General features: G+C 49.7%; 1 protein-coding gene across 3 annotated transcripts in view; it reads left to right on the top strand.

Moving 5' to 3' along the window:
- Positions 1–273: 273 nt before the first annotated feature.
- The window catches only part of CTBP2 (C-terminal binding protein 2), a 144,709-nt gene continuing 138,153 nt past the window's right edge, over positions 274–6,829 (top strand). Inside the window, exon 1 of one of the 3 annotated variants that reach the window (XM_087764088.1) lies at positions 274–411. The gene's annotated coding sequence lies outside the window, so the exon portion shown is untranslated. Of the gene's footprint in view, positions 412–1,576; positions 1,592–6,829 lie in introns of those variants that run through there. The other 2 variants (XM_087764090.1, XM_087764092.1) reach the window with 2 other exon arrangements.

Genomic DNA, 6,829 nt, shown 5'->3' with positions numbered 1-6,829 from the left:
TTTCCCCCTTTTCTGGCTTAAAAAAAAAAAAAAAAAAAAAAAAAAAGGAAAAAAAAAAAAAGAAAAAGAGGGGGGGGAAAAAAAAAAAAGAGCCAGCGACCCTCCCCCCCAAGTTGCAATTAGCATCCTCCGCTGCTGCTGGGCGCCGCGGCGGGGCTGCGCTGCCCCCGTCCGCTCCCGGCGCGGCGGCGGGCGGAGCAGGAGAGCGGGGGGGGGGGGGGGGGGAGAAGGAAGGATTAAGTTGGTTTTTTTGCCTTTTTTTTTTTTTTTTTTTTTTTTTGTGCGGTGTGCGAGCGGGTGGCGTTTTTAAGGTGGATCTCCGGCAGGCAGAGCCCGGCGGTGGATGCGGGAAGGGATGCGGCGTTGAAGCGCGGTGGCTGCCGGCGGCCGGGCCGAGGCGGCCGGGAGCAGGTAAGGGGGCGGCGGCGGCCGGGCACCCAGCGAGAAGGACAAGGGGAAGGCGAGGACATCTTTGCTTGGCTATCCCCGGGCGATGGAGGAGGGAAAAAAAAATTAAAAAAAATAAAGAAAAAAAAAAAAAAAAGGGGTGTGGGGGGGGGGGGAATGGTGGTGGGAGGCGGCCGCGCAAGTTACGCGGAGGAGCGGGCGGGCGCGGAGCGGCGGGGTGAAGTGGGAAATCTTTTGTTGTGGCGGGGCCCCGCATTGTTTACTTAGTGCCGAGAGCCGCCGGCAACATCTGCCGGTGGATTAACGGGGCGGCGGCGGCAGGAGGAAAGTTTGGGCAAGGGGAACCCCGCTGCGCGGTGCGGACGCCAGCTCCGCGGACCCCGGCCGCCGCGTATCCGCGGACCCCTGCGCTTGTATTTTTTTTTTTTTTTAGGTGAATATGTGTTTATTTTTTTTAATCAATTTTTAAATGTTTTATTTTGGGGAAAAAAAAAACCTAATTTTTGTTTGTTTTAATTTTTATTTTTATTTTTTTTAATATTTTGGCTCCCTACCCGCACTCCCCCCTCAGTCACTCAGCAGCGCGGTGGCGGTCCGCGCCTCGCTCCTTCCACCCACCCCCCCCCCCCCCGCAGGGCTCAAAATGCTTCATTCCCCCAATACTTCTTATATATATATTTTTTTTTTTCCACCTCCCAACTTGGAAATTTTTAAACCCTCCCGGATATCACTAGGAAGCAAAAACCAGAGGGGCTGCGCGGGTGTGGGGATTTAAGCGTGCTGTTCTAAGGTTGTTCTTTTCACCAAAAAAAAAAAAAAATATATATAAAAGACACCCCCCCCCCCCCCCCCAACTTCTTGGACTTGCTGAGGGGGAAAGAATGGCCTTTTGTCCTGCCGAGGGACGTGCCCCCAAGGTAAATCCTGGCCGGGGCTCAGCTCTTGGTACTTTGCCGGGTCCCATGGCCCTGCCTGGCCGTGCTGGGGAGGAGGAAAGCGGGAGATGGAGATCTCAAAGTAGTAGAAGTAATTTCTTCTTTCAGCTAGACTTCTGCGCTGCCTTTGAATTGCCTGCAATGAATGTACGTAGCTCTAATTGAAGTACTTTAATCATTCACACTTGATTAAGTATACCGTGACCAGAGGAGAGGGATACGCACGGCTCCCCAGAACGTGAGGGATGGTATGACATTTTAATCCTGTGTTTTAAAAAACATTAGCGAAGCAGGAAAAATGAGAGCTGGTGACGGTTAGGTATAATGGACCGTTGTTTTCATACAGATGGTGGCTTACCGACGGGAATGAAATTGCAGTTCTTGCAGATATTTTGGGGGGGGGGAGCACGTACTTTTCAGTTTGTTTAAGCAGAGTGAAGAAAATAATGATAGACGAGATGCCTGGTGACAAAATGCTTTTGTTCCCGTTTCCATCAGTGCATAAGGGCGCCGACCTGCTTTAGCATTCTTTAAAGGTCTCTTTACCAAGGAAAATTGAAGACGGTCTCATTATAGGAGAGTGTGTTCGGAATACTATGAGGTATTTATGAATTCAGAGGTGATTGTTGAATCGCAGACATTTCAATTACACATCCTGTAGTGTAAAAAAAAAAAAAAAAAAATTATTTGCGGCAATGTGTTCTGTAATCTGTTATTACCATAAAGCTGATTTGTGCGCGAGCTCCGGAGCCGGCCGAGGGAATGGGTTCGTCCGCGGGGCCCAAATCTTGAACAAAGATTTGTATTCTTTGCCTCGCAAAACTTTCTGCTGCAGGGGCAGCCTGAAGTTGCTATAAAAGCGATTGTTTGGGAAACGTCAGCTATCGTCAAGTATTTTTCTGGAAAGTCTGGCGTTGTGAATGCAGGAGGGTATTTTTAGAAAGGAGCTTTTTATTTTTGGACGTGTTTGGGAAACCCACCTGTTAGTCATTAGCGGGGAGCGGGGACAGAGGTTGGCTTTCATCGTTAGCGAAACCGGGCGCATCTGGGGGCTGCGGGCGGTTGCTCGCTTGATCAGGCTCTTCCAGATATGGGCAATCAAAGTGGCTTTCCCTTTAAAAGTCATAACCGAGTATTTCTAAAACTGAATAGAAGTGAAGATAGTTTAGTCAGAGCTGTGAACCACTCCTTGTGTTTTGAAAGGCGGCTTGCGGGAGCCTTTGAGTTTTCATTTTTCCCCCAGAATTTCAGACCGAGATGCTTCCTCGGACCAGAGTTCTTATCGTCAACTTTAGAGCGTACAAATTGTAGATACTGTTTTCTTGCCATCAGCTTCCCCTGCTTTTAAGGTAGTTTTCGTCCCAGCCCAGCCGGTTTGGGATGCCGGAGGTCTGGGCGGACAGGGCGGCCCGGGAGCGTGCTGCCCCGCAGAGCCGCAGCCCCGGTCGCTGCCTGCTCCCTCCCACCCGCTTTTCGAGGGCAGAGTTGTGCCCTTTGCCACTCTTGCTTTTCCTAGAGGGAAAATGTTCAGAGGAATTTCCCCAGAGCAAAAACTGGAGCCGCAGACTGTTGGCTCTAATGCTGTCATTTCAGTACAGAGGCTTGTCGCTGGGGTCCAGCGATAATATTCCTCGTATCGCGAAAAACATCAGCCTCAAAGTATGAGGTCCCAGGCACGAGTTGGAAGTAGCGTACTGAAACCTTTGGCCAGGAAAGTTGATTTATCCGTCAGGCTGGCTGCAGTTCAAATAAAACTTCTTCAGTTCAGCTGACTCTAGTAAGAATATGCACTTTAATGAAAAAAAAAAAAAAAACAAACCTGAATCTGGGTTTGCCCAACCTTTTGGAAAAGGTAGGTTGATTCACACTGCTTTTTTGGTGCTGTTTACTAGCTGTGGGAACTGAAAGTGGCTTTGTGTTTAAGCGGAAGAAATGGAAAAGCTTCCCTAAACACTGGCAATTTGCAAGTGTTTTGTTAAGATCTGGTGGATGCTGCTGTCTCATAAAATCTGATAGGTGTCATGTTTACTCCTCACATAAGAGCTAGCAAGGATTCCTTTCTTTGCTTGATGATCTAGCTGTAGTAAGTTGAAGAAGTGGAGAGTGGAGCTGCTGGTGAGGAGCTCTTCAGACTGGGGTGATCACACCTGCCCTCGGAATTTGGGATTTTTCAGTGTACAGGGACCCCTCGCCCCAGCAGCTTCCCTCTCCTCCCCCCACATCTGTTTGCAGCTTCCCCCCCTCAATGAAATCACCTTTTTGACTGTTTGGTTATTCCACAGAGCTTGCGAACAGCACCCTGAGCCAGTCTCCTAGCTCCTGGGGCTTGGGTACAACAGGGAGTAAGGAAATGTGGTACAGATCGTAGTAATTTTTATACTTGTTCTCCTGCTCCAACAGGAATTACGATTTTGTCATAAGAAGGATAAAGTCCTGAAAGATCTTTTATTTCTTCTGCACGTCCCACTTAACTCTTAAAATGAAAATTATTCTTGCGCTAAGGGTGTTTAGATGATAGGCTCTGACGGGGGAATGGCATCAGGGCTCACAGGCGAATGAGGACCCCGACAACCACCCTGCATGGCCCTTTCTTGCAGGGAACACTGAAACTTTGGAGGGGAGGTTTTGGCAAGTCACCCCTGGTTTCGCTCTTGACTGGGACAACACAAACGTTTTAGCCGGGAATTGGTGTTTTCTCCACCGTCATACGTGATGCTGAAAGATGAGACTCTGAAATGCGCTGTGTCTCAGCCACGTGCGCCTGGGCCAACTCTCGTTCCTTCTCCCATCTTCCCGTGGCTTGTGGTTTTGTTCCTCCTCCTTTGCCAGAGGAAGTAAACTAAAGGTAAGTCTTAGGTGGAAGGATGAAAAATGCCATGACCGTGCTTAGCCCCAGCGAGGGCATGGAAACCAGCCCTTCCCGTTGTGCCGTGCATATCTTCTTCTGCTCAGGCCCATCGTGGTGAGCAGACCGGGATCTTCGGCACTTTACAGACTACCGGGAAGGCACCGGATAGCGTTTTCTGTGAAGTTGGCAGGAGTTTTTGGTAACAGAGCACAGGAGAATCAGTTGTTGATTAGTTCTGCGACGACCAGTGATGCTTTATAGGTGTGCGCTGCCCTTTCTTGCACGCTGAGCCCTGGTGATTCCTTAAGAACCAGGAATTGTTTTCACAGGAATAAACAGCTGGAGTTTTTAAATTATTTTTTGTTTCTCCTCTCTGACGCGGCAATGCTGGTGGGATGTCGCGTTTGGGAAACATGATGGTGAGATTGCAAAGAGAAAGGTGAAGACCTCTTGTTTGGAAAAGAGGTACTGGACTGTTGAGAAAGAGAAATCCCATTTTTGTCGTGTATATCTTCAAGGCAAGAGTGACCTGAGTCCAGATTTGCTCCAATCTCACCTAGATTTGATGCCCTACTTGAACTTTGTGTGTTGAGACTGCGAGATAATCCCTGCTGCGTGGGATCTGGGATTCGCTTTGGTCAGTTGGATTTGTTGGGCTTGGTCTGGTGAGGTGGGAGCATGGTGGTGATGCATGGGAAGATCTTGGTGGTCCTGCTGGCAAAGCTGATGGTGGTTTTTCGCTGTATAATGATTTGTTAGTACCTGCGTTACATTCTTTGTAACTTCCTTGGGATTATTAAAAAGAAATACAGCTGGAATAGTTGGAGGGGAAAAACGTGTGGCAGAACCAGAGTGGCCTGATGGAGAGGTTTTCACCTGCACGTCTTGCAGGTCAGTGCTGGTGGGTCGGAGTTTGCTTTGGCCGGTCTGAGGTCTGCAATTACGTGTCCTGCATGAGGAGGACAAGTGTGGCGAGGAGCAGCATCAGTTGTTTCCCCCAAACATCAAAGCTGTGGTGCCATCGCCATCAGTGCCGCATTTTTGGGTGTTTCACATGTGTGTCGTCCGGGGCGGGGGGAAGCGTGCAGCTCTGGGGGTGGGCATGCAGCTGCATGCGGCAGCCGTGGGGAGGGCTCGGCATCGTTAGTGCAGGCCTTGATGGACCCGTCAACCCCTCACGGAGGTCATCAGTGCTGCTGCATGGTGGGGTTGCCAACTTCTGGGATTTTTATGCGGTTTTTAGCCCATCCTGAAATTCCAGGCAGGAGAGGAGCCCGCTCTGGGGGGATGCCGGAGGCTCCTGGCTGCTCGGCGGTTGTGCTGCGGGAGGACATTCCCTGGGATGCTGTCGCCTTTCAGGGTCCTCCTCCCCGGCTCCGCAGCTGACGGGAGCTGTGTGCACTTGCATTACATGGTTGTTTTGGATAATTCGGCCTTGTTTTTCAAATACATGGTCTTCTGGGTGGATCGAGGTAGGCATCTTGATAGGCACCCGTAAAGTCCCATCTGTTCTGGGACTTTACCGTAAAATGCAAATAAAACCCAAGTTACTCGACTACATCAGTAGCAGGTTTTAATTATTAATGACTCGCTCCTCCAACCTTATCTGGCAGTAATTTCCTGTGTACTGTAAGCTTATGAAAACCAGAGGTCCTGCTGAAAGTAACAACTGCCCAGCTTGCTTCTGGGCTTCTGCCCATCCCTCCCGCCAGAAGCAGGTTTTATATGGTTAAAGCGCCCTGCTTGGTTGTTGAATTTGGGGCTCTGCTTCCCCAGGTCCTCTCTCTAATCCCCAGCAGCAATCAGAGCAGCATGAGAGGAGGAGGGACCTTTGCCACCACGGTGGCCCAGTGAAGGCTGACCAAACCACAGCCTTCTCGGGACCCAGGTGTCGAAAGCGCAGGGTGCCTTGGCTGTGAGTTTTTTGCAGAGATGCTGGTAGGACCCTCGCTGGATTGATTTTTCACACGAGGATCACCGCAGTGGCTCCCGTGTACGTTAACTTGTGTAATGTTGTCAAACACTCAGCCACTCTTTCTTTGCAACAACACATACCAATTACTACTTAAATAGACCCCTGAAGCACAGCGCGGAGGGAGAATGTGTGGATTATAGACATAATATTTACAAGGAGCCGAGTCTTTAATGAGACCAGGAATAATGCAGATGGATTCTCTGTTGCTAAATGTCACAGAGATGTAATGGATGCTGCCTATCATTTTTTTTTCGCGACCCGTTCACTTTGGAAGAAAGAGGAGCTTCTGTGCTGAGGAGGTTGGCACAAAATTGTAGGATACTCCAAAACTAGCCTGGCTTTTGGTTATATATTGTAATAACTATAGTGTATGGCTCTGCAAGGTACAGGCAGTCCTGGCTGGGGCTATGTTTTACCCCCTTTGAAATGCTGGTGGGCTTTGGGAAGAGCAATGGGTGTTGGAGGAGTGCAGGATCGTCCCCGAAAGAGGCAGAAGGAGGAGGCGGCAATCCATTAGTTTCCGCGTAGCTACGCACTGAGGGAGCCGGTAGCATCGTTGTTAAGGCAGAAAATAAACAAAACTGACAATTAATCACACAGCTGGTTCCCGCGCAGACGGTGGGTGTCACGCCGTGGGGTGCGATGAGCTCTGCAGGTCCTCAG

Source organism: Nipponia nippon, unplaced genomic scaffold (assembly GCF_047370975.1).
Source record: "Nipponia nippon isolate SJK-2023a ecotype South Korea unplaced genomic scaffold, ASM4737097v1 scaffold_3, whole genome shotgun sequence".
Lineage (NCBI taxonomy): Eukaryota > Metazoa > Chordata > Aves > Pelecaniformes > Threskiornithidae > Nipponia > Nipponia nippon.
Note: the sequence above shows the minus strand (reverse complement) of the source record. Positions and strands in the feature narration are given on the sequence as shown.